We start from the raw sequence: 11,815 nt of genomic DNA on the forward strand, positions 1-11,815 counted from the left end.
ACTCCTTAAAACATGTGCTAAACTCTGGCCATGACCAGTAGGATCTCCCTCTTGGCATTACTGTAATTCTGATATAATGGCAAAATTCAGCCATTGATTGATAGGAAGATTTGATCGAAAAACTGTTTATCACTTGCACTGTTTTCAGTGATTAATATTCTGTTTGTCAATAACGGTTGTTGGGTATTGTAGAATATTTACTAAAATGGTTTAGGTAATGGTTTAGCCTATTAGCCTTTCTGAAGCTGACCATTTAAGCTTCTACAAAAACCCCATCAGAGTTTTGTGGCCATGCTAATGTACTCCTAAATAAGGTGTTGTGCCCTTATGCAGTGCGCATGTTCCGTACTAAATTTTTGTGTCACAGGGTCCAGTAAAAAAATCACATTGCTTGCTTTTTTTTTTTTTCATTCAGCTAATGAATGTAGATGAACTAAAGCCTTAGATAGATCTGATCATTTAAAGCTGCTGGCGGAGATCTGAAAGCTACAATCATCCATTGAACAGTGAAAAACTGAACAAAAGTGCACTTGAACAGAGTAAGAATTGTTTACCCAGAATGCCATGCTGGGGAGGTTTGCTGTTTAATGTCTCAATGTCGCTGAAAGCTCCAGTGAAGTGACTGCCAGCAATAATTTCAGACCCTTTTCATTCTGTCGACCTTAAATTCTGATGAGCTTTGGAAATCCGAGAAAATATTTTCAGTAACACAGAAGGGTTTATAGAGCATTACGGCAGCATTTCATCTCGTTGACGTCTCATTTTATCCTGATCTGGAGGGAATCTCATGAAACCTGCCAGAGTCATATTTTACCTCAAAAGAAAGAAATAATGAATTGATAAAATTTTTTTTACGTTAAAAAAAATCTTAAAGAAAATAAAGCCTATTTTACCATTATTTTCTTTGTCATTAAGCACTTCCCCTCATTCTCATTACTGTAATATGAGAAAAATGTAAATTTAAATAATAATAATAATAAATAATATAAAAATTAAAATATTTAATTTCTAAAGTGTTTATACTTCATGGTAGTGTTGCTGATTTAAATAAAATAATTTTATTGCAGTATTTTTATATTTTGCAGTAAAAAATTCATTACAGTAATGTGAATACATGAGAATAAATGACTATTATTATTATTGAATCAGAGTAGTGACCATTTAGAGTGAAAATGTTTATTTTTATGTATTTATCTATAGGGTAAAATATGACACGTGCATGTTTCTGTGAGATTCATTTCATTCTGTAGATTTAAAGCTTTGAACAGTCTTAAGTTTCTGTATCTCCATAACATGAGCAGACACGTGTGTGTGTGTGTGTGTGTGTGTGTGTGTGTGCGCTCTCAGGCAGAGGTTTCAGAAAAGAGATGGGAGTGCTGCCTCACATTATGACTTGAACCGGCACTCATCCTCCACTTGAGCTCTCTAAAGACAAGATGATGCCTCTCTGACCATACTGAATGTGTAAAAGATTCAAAGCGAGCTTATGGATTTTTTTTCTATCCTGTGTGTTGACAAATCAAGCGGCGTGTCACACATGTCCCGTGGTTTCATTAGAGGGCGTAAACTAGCTGTATGTTTTGGTATAGACCTTTATACCAAAGACTGGCTGTGATTGAAGGCATTAGACGTGCGACGGCGTGACGCATGAATGTGTGAGTGTGTGTGTGCATCGTATTTAATCAAGTGCACAGAAAAACAGTCTGAGAGAAAGAAACCAAATGACAGACATCGATAGCACAGACTCAGATCCCAAACCTCATACAGATTTATACAGTGTATTTTTGTACATTTCTACCCACAATTCTTCTCAGGATGAACTTCTCTCAGGGAACGAACCAAATAAGCGTATTTGATGTTATTCTGTAGGGAAGCGTTGACCATTAACTGAATTTATTGACTGTTGCTTATCAAACTCACCAACTCTTGTTCTCGTACGTTAGAACTACCTCCTTCAGTTTCACATAGTCATGCTTTTCCGTTCGAGTCTGGTGTTTTTAACAGAGCATTAGTTTGTTTTATTAGTCTGAGAAAGTAATAATTTGCTTTGTGTTTACACAGAAGTCTACCTCATTTTCAATCTCCAGTTCAACTCACTCTGGGATCAGTTTTATCTTAACACTTCTGCTGAAAATAGGACACCTCGTGTTATTGTTTATGTTGCTCAATAGAAATCATCTGCTCATTTCTCTTTCTTTTTTAGAGTAACTCAACTAGTTTTTGAATGTGTAACGGTTCAGCATAAATCTAACACGGACTCGCTCAGCGTAACCCGCTCCAAATCTTCTCCATGACAGCTCAGTGCAAAGATTGTTTAGAATTTTGTGCCTTTATTTTTATTGTTATGGCTAGACTTTTAATTGTGAGGAAGTATGTTATTATTTTGGGGCATCAGTTGCTATAATCTGTGACCCTGGACCACAAAACCATAAGGGTCAATTTTATCATCTGAAAGCTGAATAAATAAGCTTTCCATTGATGTATGATATTTGGCCGAGATACAACTATTTGAAAATCTGGAATCTGAGGGTGCAAAAAAATCTAAAATCTAAGAAAATCACCTTTAAAGTTGTCCAAATGAAGTTCTTAGCAATGCATATTACTAATCAAAAATTAAGTATTAATATATTTACAGTAGGAAATTTACAAAATATCCTGATTTAATGCTGTTTGGTTTGCAGTCGCAAATGCATCAAGAACGATATGCTTCTGCCAGAATGTTTGACATCAAACTGAAGTGATTTCTGAGCAGATTTTGTATTGTTTGAAATCAGTTCACTTTTAGCACTGAATGTATGAAACTGACCAAAGCCCGGGACTAATGAACATAACTGCTGCAAAGTCTTGATTGTTATTGTAATGTGTAATTAATCACTGCAGTCTTAATCAATCAAATCACGTTCTTATGAGTGTTTGATTTTGACACATACCTCTGTTGCCATGCGGCTGCTGAACTTTGAATAAGTTTGTCTCTCAGAGATGTAATATCTGTGAGTTGAAGAGCTGCCCTGTGTATTTAAACTTTGACGTGCTGTAAATCAGCGTACGGCTCATGAAGTCAGTGATGTTATATATGAGGGGAGACGGTGGGTCTTTGGATTATTAACCCTCATTTTAAGTCTCAGTTCTGCTGTCGAGATGTATTCAGAGCGGCGGTCATTTCTGTTTTTAACGTCATTAAAGCACTGATTGCCTCTTATGATATTATTTAAAGAGCATATCATTCATTGTAACCACATTTATATGCATTTTGCCTTTTTGTCTGTGAATTTAGTACTTTTGAGTATGTTTAACTGTTTTATTTGATATTAAACCTATTATATCAACATTAAATATGTTGCATAAAAGTTCTCAACTGATGTTGTTATTTCAGAGGACAAATGTGGGAAATTGTTGGGTTGGTTGTTTTTTTGTGTGTGTGTGGTTTACAATATTGGGCCATGTTTTCAACTAATTTTAACATTAAAAACTGCTTACCAGGCTCACAAGGTCGAGTTAAATTGAATATGAGCTGAGTAAACACAGTGTAAAATCCAAGATTTGTGTGATATTATTTATGCTATTTTCTGGCAATAAACATGTTGGAAAGTTAAAATAAAAAAAAATCAAAGTCAAAGAGGGCAGACAGGGTAACAGCATTGCATATTAAGACTAAATTATTAATAGAGATTTTTATTTACACATTTTAGTCATTTTTATATTTTTATATTTTATTGATTGTACTTACTTTAGTCTGTCAGCAGAGGTCGCTGTACAATCAGCACATCTGCAAATTCGCAGTCAATCTAGTCCAGTGGTTCCCAACCCTGGTCCTTGAGGCACCCCAACACTGCACATTTTGCATGTCTCCTTTCTCTGCCGCACCAATTTCAGGTCTTGGAGTCTCTACTAATGAGCTGATGACCTGAATCAGGTGTGTTTGATTAAGGAGACATGCAAAACGTGCAGTGTTGGGGTGCCTCCAGGACCAGGGTTGGGAACCACTGATCTAGTCAACTTCTCCGGTGGGTTTTACCGGACTAAAGAAGAAAGAGGGGGTTAAACTTAGTATATTAAGATCCTAGAGAAAAACATTACAAAGATACACTACATACACAAGCAACACATTAGACACACCAGACTTACAATGAATATCAGTCATGTCCGCAGCTCACACACAGAAATGCAACTTCCCATTTGACAACAATGATCTCACTTTAACTGCACACACACACACACACACACACACACAGACTAAATTAATGGGAACTGATAGGACTGCACAAGTTAAAAACGACCCCAAGTAAACAAACAACTGCAGCAGAAGAAACAGAATTATCCAGAGAAAGACAGAGTGAGAGAGAGGGAGAGATGGATGGCCAACTGAAGGGGCCAGCAGCAAACGTGCAAAAATGATTAATACGGGCAGAAATAATTGCACTTCATTAAGATTGATGAGACACCATTTAACCTCTTCTCTCTCTCTCGGTGTCTCTCTCTCCCTCCAGCGTTCATCCTCCACCACTCTGAGCTCCTCACTATAGCAACGACAGACAGTGATGGAGTGTCTGTTATCCTAACAGCCAATCAAAAGCTCTGTTACAGACACACACACTAACACACTATTGGGGTTATTTCTCTTGGCCAATGAGCTGTCAGAATTCAATCACCGCCGAATGACAGAGAGCGAGACAATTACAATAATCTACAGTATTTGAATTCAGTAACATGTTATCACTGTTCATAATGTTATGATTAGATGGAGGTGAATCGGGTGTGCTTAGAGAGATTTGAATAGTTACTGAACATGAATTAGCAGATAGATAGATAGATAGATAGAATGATAAAACGGTTAAAGGGGTCATAGGATGCCCATTTTCCACAAGTTGATATGATTCTTTAAAGTGCATGTAGCATCCTATGACCCCTTTAAGGATATCAAAACTGCAGCAGCCTAATTTTAGCAGTATCTCATATTTCTTTTGTTACACGCGGTGTTAGGTAGTAACTGATTACAAGTAATCTGGATTATTTAAGTACTCGTAATTACATTAAATTACATTTTAAAATGCTCATAATCAGATTACAGTTACTTTTTTATGGATTACATGATTTAATATTATTCACACAATGGCAGCAAATTATTCATAATTTATTGATTTTTCCCTAATTCTTCTTTTTTCACTTTTAAATTTTCATTTCTAAAACTCCTAGTATGTGTCATACGCTTTGGAAACTTTGGATGTGTAATGTCATTGCAGTTTATTAATGTTTGTTCATGTAATGCAGGTATTCCCAAACTTTTTTCAGCCAAACCCCATTGACATAAAATATTGAGTTCATATATCCCTCAGGAAGTTAATATTTCAATGATTTAACAAAACATTTGCATGTTCACAGTTCTCTGATGTTGATTAATGGTCACATAGACATGCAGGTAAAAAATAATAATAATAATTCTATTTTTAGTGCTTTATTTTGATTTGATTTTAAAATAATTAAATTTTATTGATCATTTTTATGATTGAATTATCAACTCAATCAAACCCACTGCAGTTTTTTCATTAACAGTATAACGCAATGTTTAATGCATTTCATGATCTTGATATCAAAGAATGAAATATATTTTATATCATTATTGTACATTGATTACACAACAAGTAATCTAAAAAGTAGTCAGAATACATGACCTAAAATGAGTAACACAGATGACGATACTAACTACAATTTTCATCATGTAATCTGTAATCAGTAACAGATTACAAATTAGAAGTAATCTACCCAGCAATGGTTAAATGTGACTTTAAACTTCTAGTTTAAATAAAAATATATCACATTTCAATAGTCACTTACTGGGGTAAGATTTTATTTATTTATTTATTTATTTGAAAGAAATTAATACTTTATACAAGGATGCATTAAATTGATCAAAAGTGACAGTAAAGACATTTATAAAGTTACAAAGATTTCTGTTTCAATGAAATGCTGTTCTTTTGAACTGTATTCATCTGACACTGATCATCTGACATCACCTTCACAGGAATAAATTACATTTCAAAACATATTCAAATAGAAAATAATTATTTTAAATTGTAATAATATTTCACAATATTACTGTTTTTTCCCTGTATTTTTGATAAATACAGCCTTGGTAAGCAGAAGAGACATTTCAACATAAATCCCAAACAAACAAACACACACACATATGTGTGTGTGTGTGTGTGTGTGTGTGTGTGTGTAGAGGGATAGGGTTTGGGTTAGTCTGTCTGATAATTATAATTTTATGTAAAAACAGCAGAACAGCTAAAGTGTGTGTGTGTGTGACTGTGTATAAGAACCAGAGAGATAGAAATCAGAGATAAATTTGTTCACCTTCACTACTCCTGTGCAAATCAAACACACACACACATACACACTCACTCACTCACACACACACACACAGACTTTATAGCAGATTAGAAAGGAAGAGTGGTGTGGAAACGCAACATGGCCAAGGTTATTAAAAAAAGGATGTAGCAAAGCAAGATGGCGAGTGCATGGCCCGGGGCATTATGGGAGATAAATGGTTGACCCGGGCGGTGTCAGGCCTGGATTGATGCTACTATCAGCAGTGTGTTCTCCCAACGATTTCACTCTCGCTGATAGAGTGCGTTATCTAGTTACTAGCATGAGGGCTTCGGCCTGCGGGCAAACGCAAGGTCAATCTCCGAGGACAATCTTTGTTGGACTAAATGAGAAAAAGAGCAGAGCCCAAAAAAAGAGAAAAGAGGAGAAGGAGGGAGAGGAATCAAAAGGCAGCTGTGAGGTCTACGTGATAAGATAAGCCAAATGACTCTCTTTAGGAGGATGAGCCGCGGGCGGCGGAGGAACACAACTGCAGGGAAAGTTAAGCAGAGCACAGCTCACCTGAGAAACACTCTTTACCTGGAAACACACACTCACACACGGACTGATGTTTATTCACACAGATGATGAATATATGTGCTCCTGAAATGCACATGAAAGACGCCCTCTGCATGGAGGAAAATCATTCACACCGATAGTCATCCTAATATAATGGAGAAATTGTCCGAAAAAAATATACGTGTAAAGTACCTTGGGAAAGATGTCAGATTATTTTTTTTAACTATTAAAGTATCTGTTTATTAAACAATTTGTTTCCCCAAAACTGAAAATGTTGTAATCATTTATTATGGCCATATACAGTATGGAAGCCCAGATCCTAATTTACTTCTATTACATGGAGGAGGGCAGCACGGACATTTCACTAAACCTTTATTTTTGTATTCCTCTGGGAAAAAAATCAGGAATGACGTGAGGGAGTAAATGATGACAGAATTCAATTTTTTGATGAAATATTCCTTAAATCCAAATATCTGAGACTGCAAATTTTGAGAATCTAAATGTCTAAAATGCATTAATTCATTAATATATTCATTCATTCATTTATTACATATATTATAAGCTGTGTTATCTTAGTAACATTGATATACTATTATAGGTTTTATTAATATTTTGAATTAGATTTAATTTTTTATAATTTATTTTTTTCACAAGTTTTAGATTTTGTGTTTGTGTTTTTGTAAATGTATTTATTTATTTTGTATTTTATTTATTTTTTTAAATATGTCCATATAGTTTTATTTGTTTTAGTTTTAGATATTTTAGTATATCAAGTTACACTTAATGATAAATAGTTTAAGTTTAAAACCATAAAAATACAAATTATATATATATATATATATATATAGCATCTTGATATGCCACACCTGTGAGGTGGATGGATTATCTCGGCAAAGGAAAGTGCTCACTAACACAGATTTAGACAGATTTGTGAACAATATTTGAGAGAAATAGGCCTTTTGTGTACATAGAAAAAGTTAGATCTTTGAGTTCATGAAAAATGGGGGCAAAAACAAAAGTGTTGCGTTTATAATTTTGTTCAGTGTATATATATATATATATTAACATTAATGACAGCAACCCTGGAGCTACAAACAAAACCTGATGATCATGTTCTCCAGCAAGATTTGAGATGTCTGTACAAAGAGTCACATGATCCATGGCACTCATTGTATTGACATTTGATCAGTCACATAGAAATTTGAATGAATTTGAATTTTTTCTTCATTAATGTTTCAATTTTTTCAAAGGCCTAAAACATTCAGTCTATTTATTTCCAGGTATAAATTAGATTCTAAAGTCTAAGTGATTTCCTGTGCATCTGCTCACAGCGTGAGCTAGTAAGTCCAACCGTAAGTCTCTTCTGCTCACCAGGGCTGGATTTAAATTACAGTAAAATAGGTAATATTGTGAAATATTATTACAATTAAAAATAGCTATTTTCTGTTGTAATATATTTAACACTTTTGATCAATTTAATGCATCCTTGCCGAATAAAAGTATTAATTTCTTTCAAATAAAATGTACTGACTTCAAATGTTTGAATGTTAATGTATATATGTTTATTTTATAATGCGAAATGTTTTCTTTTAAAGGTAAAGTTCACATTTGCATTAGTGTTAGTATGTTTTTGAGAGCTATAAACTCTTAGCTCACTGACACATGATTTTTCTATGACTTTTATGTGCATATAAAAGCTGACCTTTGACCTTTTTGACTGTGTGTGTTGGTGAAGTTACAGTGCAGTTTAAACTGACAACAACTCTCTCTCACACACACACACACACACACACACACACACCATCAGTCCTGTCAAAACTTTGGTAAAGTCTTGCTTTCTAATAAAGTCTCATTCCAGCATCCATCCATCTGGCGTGTGAGGTGTCAGACAGTGTGAACTCTACGTGTGTATGTGTGTGTGTCCCGCAGTCTGGACATTGATAAATTCCCTCTGCCGAACGATCGATAAACGTCTGTTATGGGCCTGTGATAGCCTGCAGCGAGCCTCATAATTATACTGTCACACAGCACTGACACGCACACACACCCGCACGCTGACGTCTGATTGACAGGTGAACAGTTGTAACCGAGGGCAACGAGCCCAGAACCGCCACCCGCATGGATACGCCATCCCGCAAACATCAGACATGAAAATAAACAATCGGCGTAATTATTAACCCCACACATTTCTGAAGTCTTGACCTCCTCGTTCTCACACGCATTAGATGTGATGTTTGCAGCGATGCTCAGTGCTGATAACGGCGGATGAATAATTCTGAATCATAAACTTTGCATCTGGGTGGTTGATTGCTGAAGCTCTTATCTGACATCTCTTTGCACAAACACCAGCTGATTGCATGAGTGACACTGTGAATCATTCCCACTTGTAGTTGCCAAAGATACTTCCTGCTTCAGTGAGTGAGTTTGATGTGGATTTATTTATATTTAAAGGTGAAGTTCGATGTTAAAATACTTTCTCATATTCCAGCTTACAACTGCAGTAGAAGTTTTGAGACATTCTAAAATATTTTTCCCTTTGCTTGTGCATTTCGACCAGCCTGACACACCAAGTTGGGCTCAATGGTGTGAGTGACTGGATCTGTTTGTATGGGAAACCTGTGTGGAAACAGTCATTACATTTGCTTTTATGTTTGAAGATGCTAGTAGTGCAGAAATTACACACTTCAGCTTTAAATACTGAGAAACTCATTCAGAGATTTGACATTCTGATATTAAGGGCACTAGAAAGTTGTGGCCAGATTACCATTAAAAAGTTTAGGGCCGGTAAAAATACAGAAATACAAGAAAAACAAGAAAAAATTTTTTTTAATATTATAAAATATTATTGTGATTTAAAATAACTGTTTTCTATTTAAATGTTTTAAATGTATTTATCCCTGTGATACAAAGAAACTCAAAATAACAAAGTGTTAACATTTTTTAAGTATATATATATATATAGCATTTCTTTGGGTCAAAATAATATTTTCACTGCCCCAACAATATATTTAAATATAAATGAGTATAATATAAATATCACCTTATATAACCATATCATATATGGTTCATATATATATATATATATATATATATGATGTTTTGAGGGGCATTTTTAAGATTTATGTTCACTGTCTTGTAAAGGCAACTGCTTTAGGGCTCTATGAACTAAACTACTCATTGGCAGATGAAAAGAGCAGTGAAATGGTGGAATTATGCTGTGTACAATTAGATTCTGCTCCAGTGTAGCACAGAGAAAACAAAATGTCATCATTGCCCAGATCTGTAATTACTTGCTTACAGGCCTGTGATTAAGATCTGACTGCAAGCAATGATTATGGAATTTACAGAAGATATAAGTTGATGTCCAAGTTATAAATCCTATTATACAACAGTAAGTTCCGGTCCTCGAATCTGCCTTGCTGAGCAACGTAATAAAGAGTGCATATAAAGTATAACAGCATTGGGATGTTTTCTTGTTTGTTATCTTCCAGGCCAGAAAACAGTGTGTGAGATACGAGTGTGCAGCAAAGCCTTATCCATGTATGTAACTGTTGCAATTGCAAAATTATCTCTTTATATATACGGATACAACTGGATATGGGTGGGGTTTAAAAAGGTTTTAAGATATACTCTACCATTCAAAAGTATATAGAATTGTTTTTTTTGGGTTTTTTTTCAGAAAGTTCAGAGTTCAGAAAGGCATTTACATTCTTAAAAAAGATTTCAGTGTCACATAAATGCTGTTTATTTATTTATTTATTAAACATTCTGTTCATTAATTCTGAAAAAAATAATCATGGTTTTCAACATAATAAGAAAAAATATTGACAATATATTAAAACAGTAAAAAAAAAGTTATTTCATACTTTATTTTTAAACTAAAATATATTTCACAATTTTACTGATTTTGCTGTATTTTCTGATCAAATAAATGCAGCCTGTGTGAGCATAAGAGACTTATTTCAAAAACACTTGAAACAACCCCAAACTTTTGAAAAGTAATGTAACTCTATTCCATTCCATTACTTATTTATTACAACCCAAAAATGAAAACTGAGTCCTCATTTACACATGAACCTGTATGACAGTATCCACAAAACACTGAACCCAATTGACCCTATGCGGGGAGTTTGATTGACAGGACATCTGACCAATCATAACGCCAAGTCTGCCATTTCCGTTCGACAAACAAACCAGACAGGAGAGTAGATTAACATCAGTGGACTTGAGCTTGAAAAGCGGTGTGTTTTGACATCTTTCCACGGTTGAAACAAGATACATTCTAATTGTCACGAATCCGGTCCTTGGACTTCCGTCCGATCGCCACCAGAGGTCACTCGTCCATCATATTGACTCTCTCACTACACTGAGTGTTGCACGTCACCACGGACTACATTTCCCATGCACCATTTCACTAATCACACGCTCACCTGAAACCAATCACACACACTACATAACACCCACTCAGTTCCTGCTCAGATCGCCGAGTATTGTTTAGCGTGTATCACTGCTATAGCTGATAGCTACCTTACGGAGCCTGCTTTAGTTTTCTAGCCTTATCTTAGTCTTGCCTTGTCTGTTTCCTCGTGTTCTGATCATTGCCTGTGTACTTTGGATTACCTCTCTCGTCTTGCCCTGTTCGGATACTGTTTGCCCCTGCCTGGACCTTTGCTTTGTACCTGGATTATCTCTCTAGTCTAGCCCTGTTGGATGACGTTCGTCATCGACTGACCCTCACTTGTTTACCGGACTGCTCTTGCCTTGTCTTCTACATACCAGTTTGCCATTGTCTGACCTATGCCTGTTTCTGACCACGTCTTCTAAATAAAGCTTGCAAATGGATCGGCACGTCTCACGTCTCGTTTGTCCCGTAACAGATTGCTTCCATTGTCCTCATTTGTAAGTCGCTTTGGATAAAAGCGTCTGCTAAATT

This window comes from Sinocyclocheilus anshuiensis, unplaced genomic scaffold, assembly GCF_001515605.1.
Source record: "Sinocyclocheilus anshuiensis isolate Anshui unplaced genomic scaffold, SAMN03320099.WGS_v1.1 scaffold38, whole genome shotgun sequence".
NCBI lineage: Eukaryota > Metazoa > Chordata > Actinopteri > Cypriniformes > Cyprinidae > Sinocyclocheilus > Sinocyclocheilus anshuiensis.